Here is a 13,254-nt window from a genome sequence, read left to right as displayed (position 1 = left end):
AAACTTCATCATTCATAATACCATATCCTTCATCATTATTCATCAGTATTCATTATCATCTGCAAAAAATCACTTCATTACTCATTACATAACTATTCCTTATCTCTAGCATATTTCATCACTAAAACTAAGATGTGTAGTTCTCTCTGACAGCCTGCATCAATCACCTTGTAATCTGAAAGAAAAAATTAGTTAAGACTGCTATTCTGTGATGAGTATAGTATATTCTTGTTAATGTTTGTTAATCCTGATCCATTTACTCTTCCTCATAAAGTTATTGCATCTCCTTTCGTTTATTCCGTAGGTGAAATTCCCATTTATGTTAAATTTATTTCTTAGAATCATCATTCCTTTCTGAAATTGATGAACAAAGATTAATGTCCTGCATTTAAATCATATACCCACTAGATAATGACTGGTTTATGGTAACATAATTAACCCTACAGCATAACATGACAGAAAACGTAATATGTCAAAAACATTGACAGTGTTCAAATGCAAAAATATACACAGAATAATACAATGCAGTAGCAAACAAAAAATGTGAAACAGTCACGATGTTGAGATGTCATAAGGCAAAAAAAAATGTCAAAGTCGAATGGTGTGTGTTATATCTTAACTATTTCATAGTCCATACAAACAAAACTGGAGTACAGTCATATACACAAAAAAAATGGAAAATGTGCACGGTCTGATGTGTAACGACAAGAAAAGCGACCTGCTAACCTTACCTTGCCGGGCACTTGCCAAGAAAAAATACGATAATCATCAATAAGTAGTCACATAAATATAATTGCAGAAATAGTCATAAATGTGTAAATTCATCTGGAAAAATATGCACGGTCTGATGTGTAACGACAAGAAGAGCGACCTGCTAACCTTACCTTGCCGGGCACTTGCCAAGAAAAAATACGATAATCATCAGTAATTAGTCACGTGAAATAATTGCATTAGTAAATGGCATCATAGTGTGTTGAATCATACAGTGGTTTCACTCAATAAACGGTTTAATGTTTGATATATGGTGATTGCCTTTCGATTTTCTGGTTCTCAAAGTTTCGACGTGTACAACATTGGGGTGAGGGATGCTGCGAATCCGATATGGACCTGCGTATAGAAGTTCAAATTTACTGCACTTACCTTTTAATTTGCTGGATAAATAGTGTGTACGTACTAGTATCTTCTGTCCAACGTGAAAGTCGCGGCGTTTACAAACCTGTTTTTGCTGTCTTCTCCGGCGCTCTGCGGCACGTTTGATGTTCTTCAGCGCAATGTCAATTATTTCGTGGTGTCGTAGGCGACGACTTTTGGGAAATTCTATTAATTCTTTAATTTTGTTCGGTGGTTCAACGTTTTTCAGTATAACAGTCGGAGATAGCATAGTGGATTCATTTGGAATAGAATTAATTACATCTTGGAATGAGAATATGTGTGTGTCCCAATCAATATGTCTTTTGTGGCAGTATATTCGGCACAGTTTACCAATTTCTTTCATTAATCTTTCACAAGGGTTCGAAGAAGCGTGGTACTTGGATATATAGATCGGAGAAATGTTTCTGGCTCGTAACATGCGTGTCCATACGCTACTACGAAATTGAGATCCATTGTCAGAAATTACTTTCATTACATGCCCTACATGAGATAGAAAATGTTTTACAAATGCATTTGAAACAGTTTTAGCAGTAGCTTTGCGTAACGGAGTGAAAGTAACAAATTTTGAAGTGAGCTCAACAGCGACAAAGATGTAGCAAAAACCTCTGTTAGTTCTCGGAATCGGACCAAAAATATCTACTGCGGCCATGTGTCTTAATTTAACAGGTATAATGGGATATAATGGAGGAATATGTGAAGTGGTGTCTGATTTAGCTTTCTGGCAAATTTTACAAGACGCTAAAACTCGTCGCATACGTTTTTCCATGTTAGTAAAATAACAGTTCTGTCTCAGTATAAGAAAACATTTTCGTGCTCCGTAATGTGCGTAACTTAAATGAGTGTACCAAATTAGTTTGTTAACCAGTTCGTCAGGAATGCATAATAACCAAATGTTGCTGTCAGGATGAGAGCGGCGAAACAGAATGTCATTGCGTACAGTGTAGTGGTTTCTAATCGTAACATTATTCTTATCTTGCCAAAGCTGTTTAATTTCTTTCCACACCTTGTCTTTGTTTTGTTCTTGTGCTATGTCCTGCAATGACGATGAAATAAATTTTTCAAATGCAACTTGCTGAATGTACATGACACTGAAATTTGTTTTACAGAAGTGGGTTGCTACGTCTTGCTGATTGTTGCTGAGAGAACGCGATAGTGCGTCTGCTATAACATTTTGTGTGCCGGGAATGTGAACAATCGTAAAATTAAATTCTTGCAAATAAAGTTTCCATCTGCTTAATCTATCGTGAGTAAATTTAGCTGAAAGCAAAAATTGTATCGCTCTGTGGTCTGTGTAGACGGTGGTGTGTCTGCCATAAAGAAAGTGCCTAAATCTCGTGAACGCCCATACAACACATAATGTTTCTAATTCTGTAACGGAATAATTTCGTTCAGCGGGTGACAAAATTCGACTTGCAAATGCGATGTTTTTAATTACTATACAGCCATCTTCTTCTATTTCCTGGAAAATATGTACGCCTAAAGCGGTGTTGGAACTGTCGGTAGCAATGGAAAAATTTCTAGTAAGATCGGGGTGCGATAACAGTGGAGCATTCAACAGAGCATGTTTCAGGTTCATGAATTCAAAATGTGCTTGCTTATCCCAAGACCAAATAGTGTTTTTACCCGTTAATTGGCATAGTCTAGGCGTGTCTAAAGCAGAATGGTGAATAAATTTACGAAAAAAGTTAATTAAGCCCAAAAAACTGCGTAATTGCTTCTTCGTCGTAGGAACACTAATGTCACGTAGAGCTTGAAGTTTTTCCGGATCAGGTGCAATGCCTTCTGCTGAAATTACGTGTCCAAGAAATTTTATAGAAGTTTTGCCAAAGTGCGATTTACTAAGATTAACAGTAATTCCTTGTGCATGAAAAGTTTGTAACAGTTGTTCAAGAATCAGATTGTGTTCTGACCAGTTAGCTTCTGCGATAAGAATGTCGTCTACATACGTCGTAATTCTGTCCTTAATGCAAACGTGTGTCGGATGGCGTCAAAAATTAATAACATTTTCGTGAAGAAGATTCTGCGTGTCAAAATTATTGCTTACGTTACTGGAATATGAAACCTGTACTGTATCGGGTTAAAATCTATCGTATGTGTTATTATTTACGGGAGAATGTTGTGGCACATCCACTATATGAACTGTTCTGTTATTTCTTACTGACGTGTTACGCTATGGATGACACCTATTGTCTGTTTCATTCATGATTATTTGTTGTTGCTGATGTTGTTGCTGCTCATAAGATCGACTGTTATTAAATGTACGCTGAAAATTGTGCTCATCATTTTTTTACGTCTGTCATGATAGTAATTTCTATACGGCGCATTGCGATACGAGTTGAAATAGTGTGTTATCTGTACGTAGTTATTTCTTTGCTGCCATGCGTTACTATTTGTTGGAGCTAGGACTATACGTGCACGCGGCGAAACATTAAAGTTTGGTTAACCTTGTAGACTGCATTGTTGGTTAGGTATGCTAAGCGGTTGACTTCTATGCTATTGTAGCGAAAAACATCTATTGTTACCAAAATATGGTTCCTATTGCTGATAATTTTACACATACTGATGATTACGACTTTATCTGTTATTAAATTTACGGCGGTTCTGGAGTACCTAAAGAATGTTGTCACTTTCAGTAAAAATTTGTCACATCGGGTTTTCTTTAGTCATTTTTCTTAATTCTAGGTAGAGCAATAGTTAAAGAGCTATTTTGATAGATATAAAGGATAGTAGAAGAGAAGGCAGCAGTGCAGAAAACTAAAGATGAAATAGCACTACTACAGCTCGGGGCCCTATGCTCGCTACGGCACATATTCATTAAAGCGTAATGAATCCCCTGAGGTCAATTACGCACTGCAAATAATCTTTAGCTTTTGTGTTATAGGCAATGGCGGTACAAATCCAAAAGCAAATAGTTGTATCCATGTTAATTCAAGTTTCCTCATTACAGGCAATGCTGATGAAAATGCAATAGCAAATTGTCGCATCTGGTTCAAAGCTAGTTTCTGCATTACAGGTAATAGCGGTGAATGTACAAAGATAAATTGTCGTATACAGTGCAAAGCGTGTGCCTGTACGCTGTCATTATTACTTTCTTTACATTTTCTGGCGGATAAAAATTGCTCGTAATCTACGTTCTCGTCGTTAAATTTGAAAACACGTTTGGGTTTGTGAGTGTATCTGTTTGTCTGTGTCATTTCAGATTTCAAGTTACGTAGCTTTTCAGATTTTAAGTCGCGTGTCTTTTGGGATTTTAATTCGCGTAGTTGCTGTAAATTGCTCACATTATACACGCTGCGTGACTCTGACCAATGTTCGCAATGTGGCGGATTCTGTGACGTATTGGTGACTGAAATAGTTTTCAACTCTGTTACTTCTTGTTGTAAATTTGATAACTTCCGACGTAACGTGTTGTTAGATGAATCGATCTCATTAATTGTCTGCTGTAAATTTTGAAATTCAGGCGTTTGGATAAATGAAACCGGTGCAGTATCGTCTGATTTATTGTCATTAGTATTTTCGATAGCATCAATACGACTGGCCAATTCATCACATTTTTCAGTCAGTATTTTAACCTGATCATCGGTTTTAGAATCAGACGCATTAATCTGTTTTTGCAACTTGCGCGTAGTTTCGCTCAGTTTTTCAACATCAGCTTTGATGACATCGCAATCCTGTGTTAGATCTAGTTGTTCGAATCTATCTGTCACTGTTTGAATATTTACTGTGTGTGTATCTGTTTTTGCTTTAAGATCAGAAATTTCATCCCGTAATTCCGCGTTCAAATGTTCTATGGTATTAATTTTGTCGGACACTGTAGTAATATTATTGTCTACATACGTCTTCGCTTTCGCGAATATTTTACGTTTGTCCTCTTGTCTTTGTGCAGTGATTGTTTCCATGACTTGTCGTTTTACTTTGTTTTGATCCTGAATAAATCTGCGGAAACGCGTATCACTGTTCTGTATGTGCTGATTAAAGCGCTCGTTAATCTGAGTGTTCTGCTGTTCGAATTTCGTGTCTATCTTTGCGTCCATAGTGCGCGAAAGTTCTACCGTCATTGCTCTAAACTCGTCCCGTAATTGTGTAGCTTTTTCAGAGCACTGTTTAGCGACTCCGCTAATTTCGTCTCTGAGTGTTTCTGTTGCGGCTGTTTGCATTTCCCTTAATTCTTGCGCAACAGACTTAATTTCTTCGCTATTTTTTTGAGAACAAGCCTCAATTTCCACGCGCAACTGTTCCTTAGTGTCATGGCACTGCGCGGCAACGGCTGTAATTTGTTCACTAAGTTGTTTGACCTGTTCATTGAGTTGTTGTTTGAGATTTTCGTTATCTTGTTTGTTATCTTCCCTTAGTTGTCTGAAATTTTCATCATTTTTATTAAATTTTTTGTCCTGTTCACTGAATTGTTGTTTGATATCTTCACTCTGTTGTTGTAGCAATCTTGTCATAATTCGTACCAAGTCAAAATTAGCGTTTATATTCTCTGTGCTGTTTAGTGGTGGATCTAGAACTCTCTCGCTTTCCGTGACCATTTGGTCATTCTGTAATTTCGAAAAAGGTTTGTCAGTCGGATGTACATTGTCAGACACTGTTCCGGAATTAAATAAATCCGCCCTACTTTGTGTGATCTGTTCATTTTCATTAGACAGATTTGTCTGTACATTACTTGAGTTTTCCGAATCGGGTGTGTTAAGCTGGGCAGCGCTCATTACAATAGAGCGTTCTGCGTCATCAATTGTCAAATTAACAGACGAGACAATTGAGTTCGTTTGCTCATCATTAAGGTAAAAGTCATCATTAGTGGTTGGAATGCACTGATTGTTAGTGAACGCAGGATTGTCATCATTACGCTGCGTATCACAATTACTATCGGTCACGTTGTTTAAGTCGGTAATTTCATTCACAATACTTCGCGATACACTATTCACAGTCTTTCGCGGCATTTTTGCAATAGTCACAATTATTCACAAAACAAATAAGCACAATGCAAAAGCAACACACAAATACAACAAAGCAGCAAATTGCCGTTGACCTGTAGAAAGAAAGTTACAATATTATTAAAAGCGTTGCGCCAAATCCTAATTATCTAAGCAAATAAGAGCAGATATCTGACTGTCGCTCAAAAGACTCTCAACGAAATTCGATCCTGGCAGGGTCGCCAAGTGTAACCTCCCCACCGCAATTTTATAAGAAAAAGAAAAGACAATATTTAATTACGAATGCTAATGGACATTGCGCTAATTGTAACTTGCCCACAATGAAATGTACTGACAATGGCAACAAAAATGTGAAATTCGCAATCTGACTCAAATATAAATCCTTCAAAAAATTAAAGTCCATTCAGTGACAAGAAAATTCAATTAAACCGAAATATCGGTCTTTGGCCCTGTGTAAAACAATCAGAATTAAAGTCTTACCTCAGAATAAATGGATGTCACATATCTGCTCTTGTTGTTGCGCACCGCTTGGAGGAACTGCATTGCAAATAATAATATTCTCTTTTTTTGTGATTTTAGTGGAATTTTTCTTCAAAAGAAGTGGAATGAAATGGGAAGTGCAACGAAATCTTGAGTTCAATAAAAAATTAAATTTTTGAGAAAATGCTTTTGAAATAAAAAATTATTATTGGGAGACTTGTTGGAGAATAATTACAATAAATAAAATTTTTCATTATCTAATGATTATATTAATTAACAGTATACCTTATTCCTCATCTTGACCAGTGTTGCCGACCGCCTACATCACACAACCGCACTGGGCTGCTACTACTGACCGACCGCTCTGCATGACGACTACAGACTGAGTACTGCTCTCAACTAGACAGAGCTACAGACTCGCAACGACTACTGTACTGCACTGGCCTACAGCTACTAACAGACTGAGCAACGACTACTGACTGACAGACTGAGAACCGCTCGCAACACTCGCGCGGTCAAGCGCATACTCTCTGGTCACAGATGCTACAATGCCTCGCCATCGCTGCTGCGTTACATACGTGTTTCACCGTATCAGATAGGGTTGATAGAAGAGATAGAGAAGATCCAACGGAGAGCAGCGCGCTTCGTTACAGGATGATTTAGTAATCGCGAAAGCGTTACGGAGATGATAGATAAACTCCAGTGGAAGACTCTGCAGGAGAGACGCTCAGTAGCTCGGTACGGCTTTTGTTAAAGTTTCTAAAACATACCTTGACCGAGGAGTCAAGCAGTATATTGCTCCCTCCTACGTATATCTCGCGAAGAGACCGTGAGGATAAAATCAGAGAGATTAGAGCCCACACAGAGGCATACCGACAATCCTTCTTTCCACGAACAATACGAGACTGGAATAGAAGGGAGAACCGATAGAGATACTCAAAGTACCCTCCGCCACATCCGTCAGGGGTTGCGGAGTATGGATGTAGATGTAGATGCATGTTAGAAGTACTGACCCTGGCTGTTGAGACACTTGTCCCACTGTGACACAAGGCAATGAACGGCTGTCTCATAAAATACCCTGGGCTCCGATGTTAACCAGTTCTGCACACACAGCTGGACGTCGAGGTGAATCGTTTGCCCCTCAGAGCCATTTTAAGGGGACCAAAACTGGCGTAATCACAGGGACAGAGTTCCAGACTGTATGGAGGGTGGCCCATAACCTCCAATTTGAATCTCTGCAGTAGCACCGCGACTGTGTTGGCCGTACGACGGAGCAGAATGGTTCAAATGGCTCTGAGCGCTAGGCGACTTGACATCTAAGGTCGTCAGTCCCCTAGAACTACTTAAACCTAACTAACCTAAGGACATCACACAACACCCAGTCATCACGAGGCAGAGAAAATCCCTGACCCCACCGGGAATCGAACCCGGGAACCCGGGCGTGGGAAGCGAGAACGGTACCGCACGACCACGAGCTGCGGACGGAGCAGAATGACCCCACGGGTGAGATTACCTGGTCGTTTTGATTTGATCGCTTGGTGAAGGATGGTCAAGGTTTGCGAGTAACGCTGGGCATTCGTTGTTGTCCCGTACTGCAGGAAGTGAATCAGGTCAAACGATCTGAGGGGCAAAAGATGGACCTCCGACGACGACTTGTAGCTGTATGTGCGGAACTCCTTAACATCCGCGTCATTACTGCTTGTGATCATGCAGCAGTGAAGACTGTGTGCACTTTTTTATGTATATCTACATACAGGCAGGGGTAAAATACAGGGAGCGAAAGGCTATTTACAAGTTGTACAGAAACCAGATGGCAGTTATAAGAGTCGAAGGGCATGAAAGGGAAGCAGTGGTTGAGAAGGGAGTGAGACAGGGTTGTAGCCTCTCCCCGATGTTATTCAATCTGTATATTGAGCAAGCAGTGAAGGAAACAAAATAAAAGATCGGAGTAGGTATTAAACTCTATGGAGAAGAAATAAAAACTTTGAGGTTCGCTGATGACATTGTAATTCTGTCAGAGACAGCAAAGGACTTGGAAGAGCAGTTGAACGGAATGGACAGTGTCTTGAAAAGAGGGTATAAGATGAACATCAACAAAAGCAAAACAAGGATAATGGAATGTAGTCGAATTAAGTCGGGTGATGCTCAGGGATTTAGATTAGGAAATGAGACGCTTAAAGTAGTAAAGGAGTTTTGCTATTTGGGGAACAAAATAACTGATGATGGTCGAAGTAGAGAGGATATAAAATGTAGACTGGCAATGGTAAGGAAAGCGTTTCAGAAGAAAAGTAATTTGTTAACATCGAGTATTGATTTAAGTATCAGGAAGTCGTTTCTGAAAGTATTTGTATGGAGTGTAGCCATGTATCGAAGTAAAACGTGGACGATAAATAGTTTAGACAAGAAGAGAATAGAAGCTTTCGAAATGTGGTGCTACAGAAGAATGCTGAAGATTAGATGGGTAGATCACATAACTAATGAGGAGGCATTGAATAGAATTGGGGAGAAGAGGAGTTTGTGGCACAACTTGACAAAAAGAAAGGACCGGTTAGTAGGACATGTTCTGAGGCATCAAGGGATCACAAATTTAGCAGCGTGGAGGATAAAAATCGTAGAGGGAGACCAAGAGATGAATACACTAAGCAGATTCAGAAGGATGTAGCCTGCAGTAGGTGCTGGGAGATGAAGAAGCTTGCACAGGATAGGGTAGCATGGAGAGCTGCATCAAACCAGGACTGAAGACCACAACAACAAACAACAACACACATAATCTAAAGCACCAGTCACACTAAATGGTTGAAATGGCTCTGAGCACTATGGGACTTAACATATGAGGTCACCAGTCCCCTAGAACTTAGAACTTATTAAACCTAACTAACCTAAGGACGTCACACACATCCATGCCCGACACACGATTCGAACCTGCGACCGTAGCAGCCGCGTGGTACCGGACTCAAGCGACTAGAAACCACTCACACACGAAGAAGGTACACCACATGAAGTATGTATACAAAGATGGCGATATTGGGATGTAATGGCGTGCATTTTTGTCTGGCACCACCACCCGAAGGAAATTTCATCATTTGAGAAAACAAAAAGTGAAAGCTAATGTAAAATGTATCTTAACGTGAACTAGCCTTCTGAAGATGAGCCGCTTCGAAGCCAAAAACGGCGCTGTTTAAATAAGTAAATGGCATCGTACGAAGTGGCTGGTTGCTGTTATCCTCTCTGTAAGACTCAACATATGTCTCTCATTGTACCTCCGACGTATTCGTGTGACTGTAATAGACTGTTCTCGTTCTTGTTAACTGTTCTCGTGTTGTGTCTAGATAGTACTCATAGACCTACACAAATATTCAGTTCTCTATCCGCAACTTTTGAAACAATTCTCACAGGCCACACGAAGACCATTTTATTGTTAATTTAGTTATACAGTGATTAATGTGGGCTGAATTGGGAATATCACAAGTGTTGTGGCGTCTCCCGGAAAGCCCAATAAAATTGAACTAAACCTATATCAGACGAGTCAATGTGGAATATAAAAAAGGGTCCACAGGGTAAGTATTTTTTTTTTTGGTCATCAGTCTACTGACTGGTTTGATGCGGCCCGCCACGAATTCCTTTCCTGTTAACCTCTTCATCTCAGAGTAGCACTTGCAACCTTCGTCCTCAATTATTTGATTGGCGTATTCCAATCTCTGTCTTCCTGTACAGTTTTTGCCCTCTACCGCTCCCTCTAGTACCATGGGAGTCATTCCCTCATGTCTTAGCAGATGTCCTCTCATCCTGTCCCTTCTCCTTATCAGTGTTTTCCACATATTCCTTTCCTCTCCGATTCTGCGTAGAATCTCCTCATTCTTTACCTTATCAGTGCACCTAATTTTCAACATTCGTCTATAGCACCATATCTCAAATGCTTCGATTCTGTTCTGTTCCGGTCTTCCCACAGTCCATGTTTCACTACCATACAATGCTGTACTCCAGACGTACATCCTCAGAAATTTCTTCCTCAAATTAAGGCCGGTATTTGATATTAGTAGACTTCTCTTGGCCAGAAATGCTTTTCTTGCCATAGCGAGTCTGCTTTTGATGTCCTCCTTGCTCCGTCCGTCATTGGTTATTTTACTGCCTAGGTAGCAGAATTCCTTAACTTCATTGACTTCGTGACCATCAATCCTGATGTTTAGTTTCTCGCTGTTGTCATTTCTACTACTTGTCATTACCTTCGTCTTTCTCCGATTTACTCTCAAACCGTACTGTGTACTCATTAGACTGTTCATCCCGTTCAGCAGATCATTTAATTCTTCTTCACTTTCACTCAGGATAGCAATGTTATCAGCGAATCGTATCATTGATATCCTTTCACCTTGTATTTTAATTCCACTCCTGAACCTTTCTTTTATTTCCATCATTGCTTCCTCGATGTACAGATTTACGTCGATAAAAATCGTTGCTAATAAGACAGATAGCTATAAAACCTACAAGCCGTCAAGATGATACTTTGTGTTTTAAATAAACAAATAAAATGTGTATATTAGTACCAAAGAGTAACTATACAATGTAAAAACATTATTTGTAAACATGCACATCTTATCTCATCCAGGTTAAAAAGACTTCATTCAAAGATTGAATACTACTTTTGCCTCTGCTGTTGAGGAATTAAGTCGCTTAGCTGTTCCGACGCACAAAGTATTTGATGTACGTATTACATTTTATAATACACGGTAAAAGTGAATTTCTCCGCTTGTTACTCAAAACCTCTCCCTCCCCGTGGAAATATTTAAGTAAAAAAATAATTATTTGAAGTGAGTTGAGCAGAAGATTCCCCCTCTGCCTTTCTTTTCTCGTAATGGCGCACGGGTGGCCATTACGCAACATTTAATTAAATATTAATATTCAGCTTCACCGTCATGTTAACATTATAAAGTAATTTAGATATTAATATGTGCTAGTCTATATTATGGAACTGCATAGTCCGCAGCTCGTGGCCGTGCGGTAGCGTTCTCTCTTCCCGCGCCCGGGTTCCGGGGTTCGATTCCCGGCGGGGTCAGGGATTTTCCCTGCCTCGTGATGACAGGGTGTTGTGTGATGTCCTTAGGTTAGTTAGGTTTAAGTAGTTCTAAGTTCTAGGGGACTGATGACCACAGATGTTAAGTCCCATAGTGCTCAGAGCCATTTGAACCGTTTTTAGGAACTGCATAAATAGATTTAACTGCAGTGGCTAGCAAGCATTAGGTTTGCCTTACCGCATCTTTGAGTTTGCAATTAAATTTATTTCTGTCAAGGAAATACCTAACCTAAAATGAAGCCAACTTGTTTTCAATGAAAATTATTTAAAGTGAGAAAAAATCTGCACGCTACGTAGGTGGTTATATTGCTACTCTCTTCGCAACAGTTAATGTAACGGGCAAAAACAGTAATACTTTCAAGCTGCTTCTGACTGTCTTTGAGCTAGCCGTGAGTTTAAATATCGTAATTAAACCATTACAGGCAAAACTGTTCCCCATTTTTACTAACATTTGTGCCTGCGTAGCAACCTTGATTATCGTCGGCGTACACAGGGTGTTACAAAAAGGTACGGCCAAACTTTCAGGAAACATTCCTCACACACAAATAAAGAAAAGATGTTATGTGGACATGTGTCCGGAAACGCTTAATTTCCATGTTAGAGCTCATTTTAGTTTCTTCCACCTACGCTCAATGGAGCACGTTATCATGATTTCATACGGGATACTCTACCTGTGCTGCTAGAGCATGTGCCTTTACAAGTACGACACAACACGTGGTTCATGCACGATGGAGCTCCTGCACATTTCAGTCGAATTGTTCGTACGCATCTCGACAACAGATTCGGTGAGCGATGGATTGGTAGAGGCGGACCAATTCCATGGCCTCCACGCTCTCCTGACCTCAACCCTCTTGACTTTCATTTATGGGGGCATTTGAAAGCTCTTGTCTACGCAACCCCGGTACCAAATGTAGGGACTCTTCGTGCTCGTATTGTGGACGGCTGTGATACAATACGCCATTCTCCAGGGCTGCATCAGCGCATCAGGGATTCCATGCGACGGAGGGTGGATGCATGTATCCTCGCTAACGGAGGACATTTTGAACATTTCCTGTAGCAAAGTGTTTGAAGGCACGCTGGTACGTTCTGTTGCTGTGTGTTTCCGTTCCATGATTAATGTGATTTGAAGAGAAATAATAAAATGAGCTCTAACATCGAAAGTAAGCGTTTCCGGACACATGTCCACATAACAGATTATCTTCCTTTGTGTGTGATGAATGTTTCCTGAAAGTTTGTCCGTACCTTTCTGTAACACCCTTTATATAAACGGCATTTACACGCGTGCAAAATGTAGTCGGCCCAACAATATACACTCCTGGAAATTGAAATAAGAACACCGTGAATTCATTGTCCCAGGAAGGGAAAACTTTATTGACACATTCCTGGGGTCAGATACATCACATGATCACACTGACAGAACCACAGGCACATAGACACAGGCAACAGAGCATGCACAATGTCGGCACTAGTACAGTGTATATCCACCTTTCGCAGCAATGCAGGCTGCTATTCTCCCATGGAGACGATCGTAGAGATGCTGGATGTAGTCCTGTGGAACGGCTTGCCATGCCATTTCCACCTGGCGCCTCAGTTGGACCAGCGTTCGTACTGGACGTG

Source organism: Schistocerca piceifrons, chromosome 11, assembly GCF_021461385.2.
Source record: "Schistocerca piceifrons isolate TAMUIC-IGC-003096 chromosome 11, iqSchPice1.1, whole genome shotgun sequence".
Classification (NCBI taxonomy): domain Eukaryota; kingdom Metazoa; phylum Arthropoda; class Insecta; order Orthoptera; family Acrididae; genus Schistocerca; species Schistocerca piceifrons.
Note: the sequence above shows the minus strand (reverse complement) of the source record.